The sequence below is a fragment of the Eubalaena glacialis genome, chromosome 2 (assembly GCF_028564815.1).
Source record: "Eubalaena glacialis isolate mEubGla1 chromosome 2, mEubGla1.1.hap2.+ XY, whole genome shotgun sequence".
In the NCBI taxonomy this organism is placed as follows: domain Eukaryota; kingdom Metazoa; phylum Chordata; class Mammalia; order Artiodactyla; family Balaenidae; genus Eubalaena; species Eubalaena glacialis.
In genome coordinates, this window is record NC_083717.1 from 141,054,325 (window position 1) to 141,073,417 (window position 19,093).

Here is a 19,093-nt window from a genome sequence, read left to right on the forward strand (position 1 = left end):
ATACTGGATGTGGCGTTAGAATTAGCAGTAACTTTCAGTTGATAAGTTAAACATGGTATGTGAGTTTTTGTTTATGTAGATTTTTGTGGGAACATGGCTTAATCTTTCATGTCTTACTGGATGGTGTAATTAACTGTGCTACTTTAATGGAAACACAATGCATATTTTGATACATTCTCTGTAGCTGAAGATAAATATTGAACAGGATTCAATTTGAACTGTTGGAAAACGTCTTTTTTCTAAATCTAATGAACTTAATATGAGTTTAGCAGATGAGCTCTGTTTTTAAAGTTGTTTTAAAAATTATGTTCTCTTCTGCATTGCTTGCTTTTCTAAAATCATACCTATTTTTAAACTAAAGAAGTTGGCAGTAGGGTGGTAGAATGTGGAGCTTATGGCTGATCTCTTTCAAATGTTTATTTCATTTCTTGAAAAAAATCACCACTGTTCAAAAACTACCTTAATGCAAGTGATCTCCAGCTTCCCTCACACACTTCAGAAAGGAACACACACATTATTTTTCAATGTGTACATTTTGACCTAATGTTTATACATATGTATTTATTTTAAAATATAATCGTATATTGTGATGATTTGTCAGTCAGCTGAACCTTCTTGGCAAGTTTTATTGGCAGGTTGAATTGGAATATCCTGGACTAAAGCTGATTTAGTAATTTTCTGCAGATTTGCTCACAGTTGTTTGTTTACATTTGTGGATAGATTTTCCTATTCACACGAAGGTAAACTAAGTGAAAGCAAAAATGTTCATCAACAGGAAATATTACCTATATGACAGCACATACTTAGCTATACTGCGGTTGGAAGCATGGCTATTACCCCATTCTGGGCCATTAAGTAGAGAGTACTAATTGATAACTCTTTTTCCCTGAGTCCAGACTTAGATTTGGAGAATCGTATTGATTTTGAAATTATGTAATTAGTTGTTATAATATATTAAAAATACTCTGCTCTTTTATTAAGCAAATATAACCTTTCCTTGGTGTGAAACTATCTTTTATTGGTTATTCTTAATACAATGCTCCAAGCAGATGCTGCCAATTGAGGGCAGCTATACATAAGTTCAAACCTATTATATTTATTATCCTGGAGTTACACTGAATTTAGAAATGCCCAGATGGTTGGTCAGAGTTTAATGTAATAAAAATAAAACATCTGCAGATCACTCCTTAGGGACCAGACACTGGCTTCAGTGTTACACCTGCACTATTATTCCATGATTCTTACAGCAGCCGTGTGAAATAGGTATTATCATTATTCCCATTTCATAGATGAGAAAACTGAGTCTTAAAGGTGTTAAGTAAACTTGCCCAAAGTTATAAAGCTAGTAACTTGGTGGTGCCAGTATTGAGATCAGCTGTGTCTGACCTTCCGCCTTCACAGCCCAGGCTCTTCTCTTTGGTATTACTTTTTTCATTTAAGTTTTTGGTGGAGTGTCAACACCAAACAACTTTAAGTTTTTGGTGGTGTGTCAACAAACAACTCTGTTTCAGTCTACCTCCATACTATGCTGATTACACTTTTATGCAGAACTGGCTTGTCCTCTGGAAGTGGGGTAGAGGACCTGTTGTTTTTGTTGTGAAGGAAACAAATGAGCCAGGAAGCACATTATAGTAATAGTTTTTTATAGCACAGCATTGGGAATTTGGAATATCTTAATGATTTTTAAGTTTTGTAAGAAGTTGTCCTAATATATTAAAAAATACTCCCCCTTTAAAATTAAGCATATATAATGTTTTCTTGGTTTGAAACAATGCTTCATTGGTTATGAAAGATAGCTTAGTAAGAATTAAATACTACCCTTTCACATGGATTGAGAAATGTAACCAAAACCTTAAATAGCGCCCTAACGTGCTTTGTAAACCAACGTTGTGTGTAGTCCTGGAAAATACTAATTCATAAAGAATAATAGATGTTAATGCTCTGCTTAGCATTTCAATGTCACAATTAAAAATTCTACAGGATAGTTAATTGAATATTTTATGCTTCTAGAAAGGGCCTTGATCCTCAGAATTGCATACTAATCCTCAAATTCCTTTTATATAACTCAGAATCCCTTTAAGGAATTAAACATTCAATTATATTTCAGATGAGGGCATTATGTATTTTTACCAACTTTTTTACAAAAGATGTCTAGTGTTAATATGTTAACTTCAGATTCTGTGGTTAAGTCAGACTTTTGAAGCTTAAGATATCCATGCAAATTATCATAATTCTCCCATGTAAGAGGGTCCCCTTTATATGAGAAATTATTATTATTTTATTTTTCTAACTATAATATTACCGAGTTGCCAAATGAGGATGCAAAATATTACATGCCCCAATTTTCACTTATTAATAATCTTATACAGTCCTTTCCCTTTTCCATTTTGTAAGTTTTGAGCTTCTCACCCTAGTCTTTATTTTTCTCTTGATGCTAATTAATGAAATTCTGGTATACTAGCAATAAAACTGTAGAGACTTCTAACAGCTGGTGAAAATCTCAGCAAGATAAGAAGGATAAAATATTCCCTCTTCCTCTATATCTGCAGAAACATACACAGAATTTTGTTTTTGCCATAAAACTATCCTTGCAAATTTTATTTCTAACAAAGGAGTCCTGTAAAATGTCTGAATTTCATGCATTGTTGCTCTGTTCTGGAAAGTAAACCTCTAGAAAGTCTGTAATTATGTTGTTAATCTTACATAAGAATTTGTTGTTCTGAAGATAATATTTAAACCAACATTTCTGTTTTCTGAAAGGTAAAAATACTTGAAAATTGAAAGGCTTGAAAAGGTTACATCAGAAGGAATTATTGGTACTTCCTTCACCTCTCATACACTGAGAGAAAAAACATAAAACCTACTGGATTCCTTATTTGAACAAAAAGTTTGAGAGTCTGATTTATTTGATTATAATTGTTTGTTAAATTTATAATTATGTCTTACTGAAAGAGAGAGATTGAAAAGCTCTTATGGAATTATTGCAGTGTATGCAATGCCTGCAGAGCAGAGACGAGACGTTTGTCATTAATCTGGTGTCTGTGGTTTAGGCACCAAATGCCAGATTTTTCTCATTTGAAGAAGTGGGACTGCTACTTAGTAAAACATATCAGCCCAGCTCACTTCAGGCTGGGAGACAAACAGTTGTGGCACTGAGGCAAGGTCAGGCACAAGTCAGGGCCTGAGCTCCCCTTGCAGATGCGACTCTGGGATGTTGCCTCATTGCTGGCCCAGCGGGCTTTGCATGTGCCATGGCCTTAAGAGGAGCTGAACGATGGAGGAGTATTCTCTTTTGGCGTTAGGGTCTCTCTTTCTGTCTTTTCTCCAACACTAGATTTCTTCCCTTTCTAATTTAAGATCACTTTGTATTAATCTGACCTTGACCTAGAGAAGTAGGAAACCTTCTGAGGAATTCTGAATTTTCCCATCTTCTCATGAAATGCTTTCTCTCATTCTCATTCTCTCATTCTCTTTGCTTTCCCTTCAGCCCTGGGAAAGCAGAATTTAAAGCATAAAAATCAGCCTCTCTTTAGACCACTGAGGAACTTCGTCAAGGGAGAGATTAATAGCCCATTCCCTTTTCCTTTTATTATCTCTCATTCCCTCTCTGGAAAGAATCAAGAAAGAAAACAAGTGGCTGGTTTTTTTGAGACTTTCAGTTAATAAGGTGTGGATGGGTTAGAATCTCTTTACCTAAGCCTGATGAGAGTAACTCTCTAAGTTGAGCCTTCTAAATCAGAGAAGTTTGCATGCACATCATTATGGCATGTGCTGTTCCAGAAATGCGAAGCAATTTTCAATATGCATAAATCTCAGTCTTGGTTCACTTATGGTAACATAATGTTTTTGGATGATAGATTGAGGTCAGAAAGAAAGAGCAGTATCTCAGACCATTAGGTTGTGCCTTTTCACACCAACTTAGGTTGTCAGTTTTTATTTTCCTGTGAGGCGTACTATCTGTAAGAAGCAGATACTGAGTTGTTGAAGTCCTTGTTGCATCTGTAACGCATCACTGGGCCACTTGGAATGAGCAATAATGAGATAGATCAAGACAGTTATGCGGTGTTTTCAGTCAATTTAACATGAAATGTTTATGGACACACAGTCAACCCTATTTGTAGTGTAGCAACTGGTTGTGAATATGGAACTTCAAAATGACCCGTCAGTTATGAACACAGTCAACATGAAATCCAATATATGAAATTTCAACTTCATGCCTTGCTACAAATATTCACTTTGCAAAAATATTTACCACAGGATAACTTTAAGTATTGTGTTCCTAATTCATTTAAAATGATTAGAATAGAAAATTTGTTTGGAATGCACAATAAAAACTGCTTTTGAACAATAGTATTTCTGTTTGTTAAAGACTAAATAGTATCACAGGATGAATAATCCCTAATATGACAGAAAATAACAATATGGTAAGAAAGAAAAAATAAAGACTCTATTAATTATAATGACAAGTATATTTTACTCTCTGATGTCTCTTTTATGTTTTTGCTTTTAGATCTTGATTAATTTGAATTTATAATATTTTGTGTGTATGGAATCTCATATGTCATTCTTGGGAATTTGTTTCTATTACTAAATTCTATTGTATAGTGTTCCAATTGTAAAAAAAAAACACTAAACAATAACAAAACCAAACAAAAATCAAAGCAAACAACAACAACAACAAAGACACAAACAAACCTCCCATGCCCCCCAAATGGGATAACTGAACATAATTTAAAATCCCTTTGGAGATGTTACCTGTTAAATCAGGGCAAGGGGGTGATTCAGAGTTGCTCTTTTTGTGACACTGTGCATATGAGTGGTCCCAAATAGGAAGTTTTATTCTGAGTCAGATTTATAGTGTGTTATTCTGGGTAAGAAAGCAAGAGAATGAGAAAAAAAGGGAGCATCAGGATAAGATATCAAAGAACATTTATTGTCCATTTGCCAGGAGCTTGGACCACAGAATCTCTGAAGCTCTACCACCCTCACTATTTTTGTTGTGGTGTGACTGGCACAGCCTTACACACACATTAGAGATGTTCAATAATTTTTTAAGTAAAATGCCATATTCATCAAAGCGATCTTCTTTCAATAGCTTAACACCTTTCCATCACATTCTTGGACATAGGAGATTGGGAAAGATTGAGTTGCTGGGGAAGCTGTTTCTTTTCACATCTACACTGATTTTCCTAGTAAATAAACTCATGTAAGTAGGAGGATTGTCTTAGGGCAACCCTAACTTGGGTTCTTTGGTTACCCTGTATTTATATTTATAGATAGAATAAACATGAGAAAATTTCCTGATTTTGGCCGTGAATTTTTTTTTTTTTGATGTGGACCATTTTTAAAGTCTTAATTGAATTTGTTACAATATTGCTTCTGATTTATGTTTTGGGTTTTTGGCTGTGAGGCACGTGGGATCTTAGCTTCCTGACCAGGGATCTAACCCGCACCCCCTGCATTGGAAGGCGAAGTCTTAACCACTGGACTGCCAGGGAAGTCCCTTGACCCTGAATTTTGAATATTATATCTAGTTAATTGTTAGGTTCAGATATAGAAATTAGGTTTGGTGCTGAGAACAGGGGAAAGTAGAGTATTGGCCCTGTTCTAGACAGTTATTACTACTGCTTTGGATGGCTATGGAAGATGATAATTAGTAGTTAGCAGAGACCTGTGACCAGAGCAGCTATTAATGAGGCCTTTGTAACATTATGTAGAATTATAGGTAAAGTCAAATGGGGGATTGAAAGGATATATTAGCCTATACGTTTTTTTAATTTTTATTTTTTAAGGATTTCAATTCATCCATTTTGAACAAGCTCCAAACGTCTTGAGGCAGTAGAGAAGCAGTGTGTAAATGGAAAGATCTGATGGACTGTGTTTGAATCTTGGCTTTGTTTTTACATTTCTGAGCCTCCATTCCTTATTTGAAAAATGAAGACAAATAATATTGTCTACAGAGCCAAAATGTAGTCTGAATTAAATGTTATGATGTATATGTAAGTGCTTTTGTAAAATTGCTAAGAGCTATGAAAATTGCATTTAGTAGTATTTCCACCCAGCCTCTCCTCCCTCGTGCCTTTCTTTCTCCTATTTATGTCAGTTCTAGGTAGTGTAATAGACCATATTTGGGGATAAAAAGGTGAGACTAAAGTGAAATCGATTTATTCTGCTCTGTGGGAAGTTCTGTATGCTTCCCTTAGCATTTCCATTTCCCTTAGATTTAGAGTTTGTGTGGATGAAAACTGTGTGGATGAGAAAATGATTTTTTTTATGAAGATGCTGTTTGAATAACTTTATACATACAGACTGAAAATGTAGCAAACAATTTTATGAATTTGTCATTTTGGCATATATGCATATAACATATAATACACATCATCTAAAAGAAGGGAGAAAGACAAAAGGTAAAATAATGAGCAGAAGTGGCAGTGAAGACAACTGCTCCACCTGTTCCTGGATTAATATTCAGGGCAGTTTGGGCAGCAGTGGGGTTGACCTTTCTAGGGTGTGTAAGCAAGAAACAGCAGAGTAGGAATGAACGAGGAAGCCATTTCACACATACATTGCTCAGTATTCCTTGTCAGCTATCCTACTGGGCACCTGGCTGCCGGCCTTTTATCCAGTGCTTACAGACCGCTCATCGTAACTTGTAGCTTGTTTCTTTAGGGCATCCTCCCCCACATGCCTATGCTGCATGTGTTCCACCAGATAAAGTCTCCTTAACAAACTTCATTATGGGCAGATCCAGTATTGCCCATATTAACAAGAAATACCATTTTACACTTACACATTCTGTACATAGATACATAACTTCTACACCTACATATTTTCTATATAGACACACATAAACTCATTAGCACCCATAGACATATACCTTTATTTACAGATCTGGGAAAATGACAACCATTACATTAGTAAATGGTGTGGGAGAGTGAACCCAACATATAAGTCTGGAGTTTTCTCCAGATCCTTCTATGAGACAAGGCAAGTTGAACTATCATATTAATAATTGACAATGTTCTGATATTATAAAGAGGTCTGGAAGATCAGATGATCTCCTCTGCTTGTTTGCTGAAAATTTTGTCACTATGGCTAGGTGTCAATATGGTGAATTTTCTTTGTTCGTCTCTTTCCCTGTTATAGATTAGACCAGTGTTTTTCAAATATTTTGACTTGTGATTCATAGAATTTTATATCATGACCCAATACATGTAAGCCTAAATACAAATACATCATGTAATTTAAAAAACAACTTTCATGATCCACTAAATAGTTGCAAAGCAGTTTGAAAAACACTTTACTAATTTAAAACCAGTTAGCTGAGATCTTGAGGCTCATTTTCCTATGATCAGTTATAGTTTCCTCTGAAAACAAGGCTAAGGTGGGAATGGTGAAGACTGATTTCCTTCACTATCTATACATTTAAGATTTGTGAGGCTTGTCTTGTGAGATCAAGGAGTCTCATCATGGCCTATTTGAAAGATCAAAGAATAAGATACAGCCATTGAGCCAGACAGGTTTAGAAACCTCTTGGAGAAAAGACAGTAAGTTTTCTTTCCTGACGAAACTCCCTCTTCTCCTCCTTCTCGTCCCCTCTCCATGTTACATGGATGCTGGTGTTATAGTGAAAGGAGGGGGCATTGGGAAAACTTATAAAGTTATTGTAATGTGGGGAGTTAGAAGATCTTCATGAAAGTTTCTCTCTGTGTCTGTGTCAGGCTACATCTTTGATCTCCATGGTATGAAGTATGCTATGTTGCCAATAAAATCTCAGATTTTGCCAAATTACCTCTGACTTAATTTATGTTGCCCAACGACCTTTGGAGCCATTGCTACAGGGGAGTGTTGTATGGGGCAGGAGAGATGGGTCCTTGTAGCCTCAGTAAGGTAGATGATTTGTTTCTTCTACCTCTAAACTTCTATGGCACTTACTCTTTATTTAAGACATTTTAGTTCTTTGCTATATGCTCTCTGTTGATAATCTCTAATTCATGATTATGAATTGTGTCTCCTACAGTGAATTTCCTGAGAGCACCTTTTATTTATTTTTTATTCTTTGCATAGCTCTAGGTAACTATTAGATTTCCTCTAAATACTTACTATTTGATTTAGTGGAAGGGAGAGAAGGAATATTAGGTCCTTATGTTCCACATTTAAACCAATCAACCTACAATGATATATAGTACCTATTAGGGACTCACCTCAAGCATTGAACAACTTCCTTCTAGCTTAAACTGAAGCAGAAATGTCAATTACATTGTTTACTTTTAATTTTCCTTAATAATTAAATTCATTCAAGTAATTTATTCTGCAAATGATTAGTAAGATTTGTTGTATGTCAGACATTATGTGAGGGATATAACCATGCACAAAATATTGTTGACCTTACCATGTATTCTTTCTACCATTTATTTTTTACAAACCTAGTCCTCTCATGTTTTCCTAAATTTCCACTCCTGATTACTCATGTTTTCTTCCAAATCTGCCCTCAGATCTTTTATTTACACTTTAATATAAATAACCAATCATAGATTAGAGTGTTATCCCCAGGGGCATTTATGCTTTTTTAATAAACTAAAGAAAGAATTTTGATCATTAACTACCAATAGTGGCCAAGATTTATTAAACATTTACTATGTTCCATGCACTACTCTAATCACTGTATGTAGATTAAATCATTTAATTTTCACAGTAGCACTATCAGGTAAGTGCTATTATTATATTTATCTTATTGTTGAGAAAACTAAAGCTCAAAGAAATTATGTAATTTGCCTTAAGTCACTAGGCCCGTAAATGGTGGAGCTGGGAGTTGATACTTGGAGATCTGGCTTTAGCACTCATGCTATCAACCACAACATTATGCTAACTGTATTGTCATTGAGTTATTTCTTTGGAAAATTGATCATGCTATGTCCATGAAATCATATATTGACTAGAAAAATTCTAGGCAGGCTCTGCTTCCAACTCAAGGCAAGCCCTCTGACTGCCTTAAAATCCATTGGAGGCCCCTGTCTTTGCTCTGTGCTCTCTTCTAGCTGGGAGTTAGGACTTTGCCCTTTGTCAGAATTTATCGTTAGAAACTATTTGATTACAAGACAGCAATTAAGACATAGCCTTCCTATTGGAAGTTTCAGTTAATTGGTGTGCCAATTATTTAGCCATTGTTTTTCAGCCCCAAATTGATCCTCTGTGATTGGTAATGCTGGGACTGGGACTGCCTAACCACCCTCAGTTGTTAGGATCTGCTGGAGGATGCAGAGGTGCTAGAGGGAGATTGGAAGGCAGGAGGTGGGGAGAAGTGATTGCTCCTTCCTATTTGCTGTTGCCCCATCAGTGTTGCCCCAGCATTGCAACTTTATCTGGGTATCCAGAGTATTATCTTGGGCACAAAATGTAAGGAGGCTGACCTTTCACTTACAGGAGGTAAGGGAGTGCCTCCTTACATTTTGTGCCCTAGGCACCTCACTTGCTTCACCCTAGTCCCTGCCCTGAAAACTTTTAATGATTTGGTATGTTTCCTTAGAATCTTTTTTAAAATACACTTTTAATGTAGTTTTTAATCATATTGTTGAACAATTGTGTCTTTTTTTTCTGTCCATTTGATATTACAACATAAGCATTCCCCATTATTAATAATCTTTTAATGAATATATTTAATAGCTCTCTTAGTCTCTATCATGTAGATATTTATATAATTGTTACAATTGATACAATTGTTACTATCACACACATGACCTCATTTCAATTCTCACAATTTTATGAGGTTAGTGGGGCAGATGTTATTCATTTTACAGATAGGGAAACTGTGGTTCTAATAAGTTAAATGTCTTGCTCAGATCATAAAATTACTAAATAGCAGAATCAAGTTTTAATATTTGTTCATTGTTATTGCTATTAATAATAATCAGTACTATTTTATTGAGGGTCTGCTACTGAGTGTCAAAGTTGAGCTTTGAATTCTGTTTTTTCTTAAAGACTATGCTCTTCATCATAGTATTTTCCTCATTAAATCAGGACATGTTAGAATCCTATGCAGCAGACTTTCCTTCATAGGAATTCAGAGGCGAGAAATGCTCAGGGAGGGCTTCCTGCAGAAGGTCAGACTTGAATTAGACCTGAAATGATGCATGGGAATTTGGAGGGAAAGAGAAATGGAGGATTAGGGAAGAGGTGAGAGAAGAACAGAGGAGAGGAAGGAGAGGAGAAAAGGGTAGAAGAGATGGGGGGAGAGGGAGTTCATCCCAAACAAAGGAGATTTCACAAACAGAAACATGGAAGAATAAATATATTGTAAGAAACTGTGAAGCTTGACTACTGCTGTGTGATTGATATGTGTTAGGGAAGTGAGGCCAAGTTAGATTATTGAGGTTGTTTTTATGGCCCTCATAATTGGAATGATCTTTTAGAAAGTCTGCTTCCACACAGAATCTGTATCAGTCCATGGCTGTGGCGGGAAGCTGAGAGCATTAAGCTACTCTTTCTGTTGAACTTAATTTCTCTTTTGAGTTTCCAGTTTACTCTTAAAGATACACAACATTTCCCCTTTCCCCATTCTCTGTATTTAGAAATTATCACCCTGGAACAGACTAGGAGTCTTATAGAGGAGGTTGAAATCCCTCAGTAATTCACTTGATCACAATTGTAGTACTGTTCCTCAGGGGGAAAAAAAAATCTCATTTCAATCCCAGCTAGAAGTCAGCTTATTCACTAAAACCTCAGGATTGAGACCCTTTGTATAATTTTAATGAGAAAATATATTGTAAGAAACTCATGCCTTGGCAAAGGGACAAATCAGAAAGGCCTTTTCTATCTGTTACTTCCATAAAGTTCTTTCCACAGTGACAGACTAACATAAAGTTTTATTCCTAGGATGCCTTTAATGTTTAACTTTTCTAAAAAAGTGCCTTGTGAACAATCAAATAAAAAACTTGATAAATCAAATAGGAAATATTTGCTCAGTATACTATGTTCTTAGAGTGGGCTATTGTGTATAATTATTTTTCAATTGATGTAAAATTGGTGTATAACATTTTATAAGTTTCAGGTGTACAACATTGCCATACAATTGACCCCTTTACTTACTTGCCCACTCCCACCCCCTTCCCCTCTGGCAATCACCAATTTGTTCTCTATATCTATGAGTTTGTTTATTTTTTAAATTTCACATATGAGTGAAATCACATGGTATTTGTCTTTCTCTGTCTGACTTATTTCACTTAACATAGTACCCTCAAGGTTTATCCATGTTGTTGCAAATGGTAAGATTTCATGTCACACAGGGACATGAAGGGAGCAAGTACTGTTGGAAAAATGTCACTGATAGACTTGCTTGATGCACAGTTGCCACAAGCCTTCAATTTATAAAAAATGCAATATATGTGAGGAGCAATAAAGTGAAGTCCAATAAAATGAGGTATGCCTGTGTATATATACCACATCTTCTTTGTCCATTTATCCATCAGTGAACACTTATGTTGTTTCCATATCCTGACTATTGTAAGTAATGCTGCAATGAACATAGGAGTACATATATCTTTTTGAATTAGTGTTTTTGTATATTTTGGATGTATACCCAGAAATGCAATAGCTGGATCATATGGTAGTTCTATTCTTAATTTTTTGAGGAATCTCCATACTATTTTCCATAGTGGCTGCACCAATTTACATTCCCACCAACAGTGCACAAGGGTTCCCTTTTCTCCACATCCTTGCCAACACTTATTTCTTGTCTTTTTTGATAATAGTCGTTCTAATAGGTGTGAGGTGATATCTCATTGCAATTTTATTTATTTATTTATTTATTTGGTTGCACTGGGTCTTAGTTGCAGCAGGCAAGCTCCTTAGTTGCGGTTCACGGGCTCCTTAGTTGTGGCTTGCCTGCTCCTTAGTTGTGGCACATGTGCTCCTTAGTTGCAGCCAGCGGTCTCCTTAGTTGTGGCTCATGGGTTCCTTAGTTGTGGCTCACTGGCTCCTTAGTTGTGGCATGCGAACTCTTGGTTGCGGCATGCATGTGGGATCTAGTTCCCTGACCAGGGATCAAACCCGGGCCCCCTGCATTGGGAGCGTGGAGTCTTAACCACTGTGCCACCAGGGAAGTCCCTCTCATTGCAATTTTGAATTGAATTTCCCTAGTAATTAGTGATGCTGAACATCTTTTCATGCTTTCTTGGAAAAATGACTATTCAAATCCTCTGTCCATTTTTTAATTGATTTTTTTTGTTGAATTGTATGAATTCTTTATATATTTTGGATATTAATGGCTTATTGGATATATCATTTGCAAATATCTTCTCCCATTCAGTAGGTTGTCTTTTTGTTTCATTGATGATGGTTTCCTTTGCTGTGCAGAAGCTTTTTAGTTTGATGTACTTCCACTTGTTTATTTTTTATTTTGTTTCCCTTGCCTTTGGAGTCAGAGCCACAAAACATCACTAAGACTGATGTCAAGGAGACCATGTTTTCTTCTAGGAATTTTATGGTTTCAGGTTTTACATTCAAGTGTTTAAGCCATTTCGAGTTAGTTTTTGTGAATGGTGTATGACAGTGATCCAATTTCATTCTTTTGCATATGGCAACCCAGTTTTCCCAGTGCCATTTATTGAAGAGACTGTCCTTTCTCTACTGAATGTTCTTGGCTCTTTTGTTGTAAATTGTTCATAAATGTGTGCTTTTAGTTCTGGGCTCTCTATTCTCTATACCATTGATCTATGTATCTGTTTTTATGCTAATACCATGCTGTTTTGGTCATTATAGCTTTGTAGTAAAGTTTGTAAACAGAGAATGTGATGCCTCTAGCTTTGTTCTTCTTTCCCTAGATTGATTTGGCTATCTGGGATCTTTTGTGGTTTTACACACATTTTAGAATTATTTGTTCTAGTTCTGTGAAAAATGCCATTGGAATTTTGATTGGGATTGCATTGAATTTGTCATTTGCTTTAGATAGTATGAACATTTTAACAATATTAATTTTTCCAATTCATAGAATGGAATGTCTTTTATTTATGTCTTCTTCAATTTCTTTCTTCAGGGTCTTACAGTTTTTAGTGTACAGATCTTTCACCTCGTTGGTTAAACTTATTTCTAAGTATTTTATTCTTTTTGGTGCAACTGTAAATGGGATTGTTTTATTAATTTCTCTTACTTATATTTCATTATTAGTGTATAGAAACACCACAGATTTCTGTAGATTGATTTTGTATTCTGCAAATTTACTGAATTTGTTTCTTAGTTCTAAAAGGTTTTTGGTGGAGTCTTTAGGGTTTTCTATATATAGTATCATGTCATCTGCAAATAGTGACAGTTTTACTTCTTCCCTTCCAATTTGAATGGCTTTTATTTCTTTTTCTTGCCTACTTGCTCTGGCTAGGACTACCAATACTGTGTGGACTTCCAATACTGGGACTTCAAATTCTGTTTGTTTTTTTAAAATTGTCTCAAATCACCTTAATTAGGTTTGACATAAATACACTACCATGTGTAAAATAGATAGCTAGTGAGGACCTGCTGTATAGCACAGGGAGCTCAGCTCGGTGCTCTGTGATGACCTAGATGGGGGGTGGGGGAGTTGGGGAGGAAGGTCCAAGAGGGAGGGGATATAGGTATAGGTATAGGTATAGGAATCATATAGCTGATTCACTTCATTGTACAGCAGAAACTAACACAACATTGTAAAGTAATTTTACTCCAATAAAAAAAAATTACATAGTAGATGGTCTCCACAAATAGATAACTAAGTGTATCAGACAGGATTCTTTGAGCTGCAATTAACAGAAGCCCTAACTTAGCTAATGTAAACAATAAGAACATTTATTATCTCAAATAAAAGAAAATCCAGAAGTAGAGTAGGCTATAGATTTAACTGCTTTAGTGCTCATTAATGTCATCATGGACCTAGGCTCTTTCTGTTTTTCCATTATGCTACCAGTAGTGTCAGACTTCAAACTAAGGCTGGTTCCGTTTGTGATTTTAATTGACTGAAATCTGGGCTACATGTTTTCTTATTCATGTCCAGCTATAGAGAGATACCAGTTTCTTGCCACTGCCTTGGAAAGAAAGAATAATATTTCTAGAAACTTCTAGCATTTCTCTTCTTGTGTCTAACTGATAATAATTATACTACATACTCATTCTTGAACCAACCATTGGCAAATCTGAGCTTAAATTTCTGAAACCACATTTCTATTACTAAATGGGAGAATAAATATTGATTATCTAAATATTATAAGGGTCAGTAAAATTACTTTATTAAATTGTTCTGGGGTTATCTGCTGTACTTTATGGCTTACAGTATAGTTTTTCATACTGTATCATTATTATACAAAGCACAATATAGTACAAAGCATCTGTTACGGAGGCTTATTAGATATAAAATGTCTTTCTTTCATATTTTGAATGGTTATAATAGTATGCTTGAATAAATTTCAGATATATTGGAATCCAAAACTTAAAATGCTTCTTTCGTCTACTCTGTCCTAAGTCAGGAAGGAATCCTCAGGGAGGGAACAGAGTGCTAGTCCTCAACTGTTGATGCAATGCCAAAATTCCATGAGACAGAGATTGAATCAAACAATGGGGATAAAACACAAGATAGACTGTGGAAAGCAAGAAGTGGGTAGAAGCTACAGAATATTCCCTTCTAGAATCTTCCATGGTATCTACTTTAAATCTCTCCTTAGTGTGTATAGTCTTTGAGTCTGTGTTTTGAGGAGAGATATAGGCTTAAATGTGCATATGTATTTATATGTGTGTATTGGGAGAGGGAGAGTTTTTGTTCCTTTACAATAGGATTACTATAGAAAACGATAGCCCATTGATTAATCAGAATGCTAGTCCTAAACCTAGCTACACTGAGTAATAGAAAAACATATTCCAATCATTACTCCATAATAAACTTTGGAAAATATGTTGCTCCGGTAGTTTGGTGAGAAAACCAAATGCTGTGTTTGCTGCTGAATGTAATAATTCTCTTATCTTTAGCTGCTGTCAATAATTTGGGACTTTGGCTATCCCAAACTTTTGCTGTATCAAATATTGGGTGAAGGAGGAAGCAAACTTATGATTAATACTGTGTTTCTCAATTGGAATAGGCTCATTTGTTTATTTAATAAGTATTTATTGAAATACTCCGATGGGTCAGGCACTGTGCTAGGTGCTGAGGATACACCGGTGAACAAAGCAGACCTAGTTGTGCCTTCGTGATTCTTATTATCTAGTAGAATATGTCTGGAAGCTGGGATATCAGTTTGTTGGTGACGTAGATTGCTGAATATGAAGAATGGAAGGAACCTCACAGTTATTCCAGTCCATACTCTAATGTGATAAAGTAAGGGAAGAGAGTCTAGACGTCTGAAGTTTTTTTACATGACTGAGGTCAAATCAAGCCATGGCAGATCCAGAAATAGAACCAGTGTTTCAGCTTACTTAGCTCCAGGATCCTTTTGATGATATTCTAGTCCTTCATGTTGGTAAAGTGCTGGACCAGGAATGCAATACAGTGCCTCGGAGAGTCACAGTCTGTGCCATTTTACTCTTGGAGCTCCCCTTCACCCGTAAATCAGGTCTCAAGTGTGAAGCAGACATCCTCTGGACATTATCTCATTTTTAAACTCCAGAAAGGTACATTTGCATCACGTTATCCTACAAAAACAAACATTTAGAATGCAAAGTAGCCATGAGATGATGATAATTTTTTAAATAAATGAGCTAGCTTAATAGATAAGGCGTACACCCTAGCAGTACAGATGATACATCTTTGTAATCATTCTGCATTGTTTCAGCTGGCTGTGAGAGAAGTGCCAAAGAAACTGGAAGAATTAGGTTTTATGAATCATTCATTAGGTTCAGTTTAACACTCTCATTATTTACAGTGCTTCAGGTTTGTCTGTGGTGCTGCCTATTTGCCTTAATAAGTATGAGAATAATGACTTGGCAGTGTATCTGTTTGCATTAGTGTGTGTTATTGTTTACTGAAATGAAGCCCAAGGTATTTTCAGAAATATGCCTCTTTAAAAATATTCATGGCTGAAAAGTATTGCATTTCATACCTTGGGGCCTAAAAACTTTTATTTGTATGAAATATTTTATCCTTTAATGAATATGATTAATACATGAGAGCTGCATTCATATTTAGGGTATCATGGCTTATTGTTCGGCTAATACATGGTGGGATTGTATAAATGTTTCTAAGCCTGGTTTATCTTGGAATTTAAAAGAAGTATCTAAAGAGGCAAACTAGAACTAGTTAGAATGAAGTTGGTTTGTATACTATGACTCTGCTATTTGAATTCCAATGAGGTATTTATTTTAGGGAGAAAAGTTTACTTTGTAGGTTAAATCATAGCAATTATTTCTCAAATTATTTGTTAGATTAAGTTTATGTATATGTATGTAAATGTATGTATGTATGTATGTATGTATATGTTGTGTTCAATGGGTAAAACATATCTGATGGGCCAATTCTGAAGAATGCAGTTTATTACATATAAGCATGAAGGGAGGTAATTTTGGCTTATATTTTAGAGAGTTCCTTTAGACTCGATTAATAATTGCATATTAAAGGAATAGAAAAGGCTAGAAGAGAAGGGAAAGGTATTTATATGGAAAAGTGAGAAATAATAAATCATTAATAATACCCAGAAAATATTTCTAATAATTTCCTATACTATAAGATTGGTTGACCTTTTAAAAAAGCTATTTAAATAGCCATAGCTCTGTACAACAGTGGTTGGGGGGTTTAATTAATTTCCTTAGCCACGCAATTTTCCCATCTCTTTCAAATGTAAAGCACTGGGCTTCTCTTCAATCACACCTGCCATTTTTAAGCATCAAGCTGTGATTAGACCATTAGAACAGGCAACTTTATCTCAATTTGAAGTGTGATCCAAAGCTGCTTTGTGAGAGTTTGCCAAAAGGTACTCCTGTAGCTCACCTCTATTTTGGAGAAAATTCACAGATTGGTTACATAAAAAATTCATGATCTCTGACATCAGCTGGGCTCTCAATGCTTTTGAGAAATCCTTCTATATTTCCCTAGTCACCTCTTTTCAATTCTCCACAGCAGCTACATAAAATTTCCTTATCCTCTTCAAACTTTTAAACTTCTCTACCTCTTCATCACTCTTAACAGATAACCCCATTTTCTTCTTATCAGAGAAAACTGAGAACATCAGATGCGTGCTTCCTCATTCCCTGCCGCTGACCAACAGCTTGACTTCATACAGCCATCCTTTTATTTCCTTCCTGTGAAGTGAAAGAGGCATCATTCCTCCTATGTGAAGCTGGTCTTTTCATGTAGGAAACACTGTCTTCTACCTCTATATCTTGCATATCAATGATCTCTTCCTTCTTTTATATTTTTAAACCTCTCCTGTTTAATACTATAACCTTCTGTATTAGTTCTGTATTAGTTATCTATTGTTACTTAACAGTTTGCCAGCTTAAAACAACATACATTTATTATCACACAGTTATTGTGGGTCAGGAATCTGGGAGTGGCTAAATGCAGTGATTTTGGCTCAGAATTTCTCATGAGGTTGCAGTCAAGATGTCGGCCTCAGTTGACAGTCATCTGAAAGCTTGATTGGGGCTGGAAAAATCTATTCTAAGATGGCTCACTTACATGGCTATTGGCAGGAGGCCTCAGTTCCTTGCCAGCTATAAGAAAGATGAGTGTTCATTGCCACATGGACCTCTCCATAGGGCTGCTTGAGTGTCCTCAAAACATGGCATCTGGCTTCTTCCAGAGCTAGTGATTCAAGAGAGCAAGGCAAAGTCACAGTGTCTTTTATCATTTAGTTTTAAGAGTCACACACCAGTATTTCCACACTCTCCTATTACTTGCACAGATCTGTACTATTCAATGTGTGTGTGGAAGACCCTATATGAATATCAGGATGCAGGGATTATTTGGATCATCTTGGTGGCTGGCTACCATACCTTTCCATAAGCATTTAAACATATTCAATTTTCTCCCATTTAAAACAAACAAAACCACCACCAATAAAAAACTAACCAAACAACTAAACAATCATATCCAATAAAACCTCCATGTAATGTACAACTTCTTCTAATCTTGCCTTTTTTTCTCCCTTTTTCTCCTCTTTATATTTGAAACTCTTGAAAAACTATTGTTTACATTTCCTGCTACTGTTCCCTTACTTGCATTCACTTCTCAATCTCTTGCCAGATAGCATCCTTTCATTTCATTAAACTACTCTTGTCAAGGTCCTGACTTCCTTGTTGCTGAATCCAATGGACATTTTTCAGTTCTTTTTATTTTTACTTGACCTATCAGTAACATTTGACACTGTTGACCCATTGTCCCACTCACTCCTTTCTGAAAAATCTCTCTTCCCCTACTTGCTCTGATACATCACTCTTCCATTTTTTATCCAGTTTCTCTGTCTTGCTCCTTCTCAGTCTCCTTTGACCAATCTTTACCATTCTTTAGGTAATCCTCAAAGCTTTGTCATCCATCTTTTCTCATTCTACACATTCTTTTGGGTGCTGTTCAGCTTCAGCACTATCATGGCTTTAAGAATTACCTATATGTTGCTGACTCTCAAATCTATATTTCCAGGCTACAAGTCTCTCTTAACTCAAACCCAACAACCACATTATCTCTATTTGTTTCTTATACAGTTATCTTACATTAAAATATCTCAAAACCCTATTCAAGATCTTCCTTCCAAACTTTCTACCCCTATTATGTTTCTAATCCCTGTGCATGGCACCATTATCCACCAGGTGGTGAATTTAGGAAGGTCCCCACCGTTATCACCTCTTTCCTCTCTCTTACCTCCATCATCTCATCAACTAGCAAATTATGATGATTCTATTTTTTTTTTTTTTTTTGCCTAACTGCATGGCTTGCAGGATCTTAGTTCCCTGAACCTGGGCCCTGTCAGTGAAAGCTCCGAGCTCTGAGTCCTAACCCCTGGAACACCAGGGAATTCCTGATGATTCTAATTTTTAAACTATCTCTTGGATATGTACATTTATCTCCATTCCCTCTGCCATTTCCGTTGCTCAAGCCCTTATCACTTCCTCCTTGGATTACCACAAAAGCTTAAAAAGTGTTACCCCAGTGTCC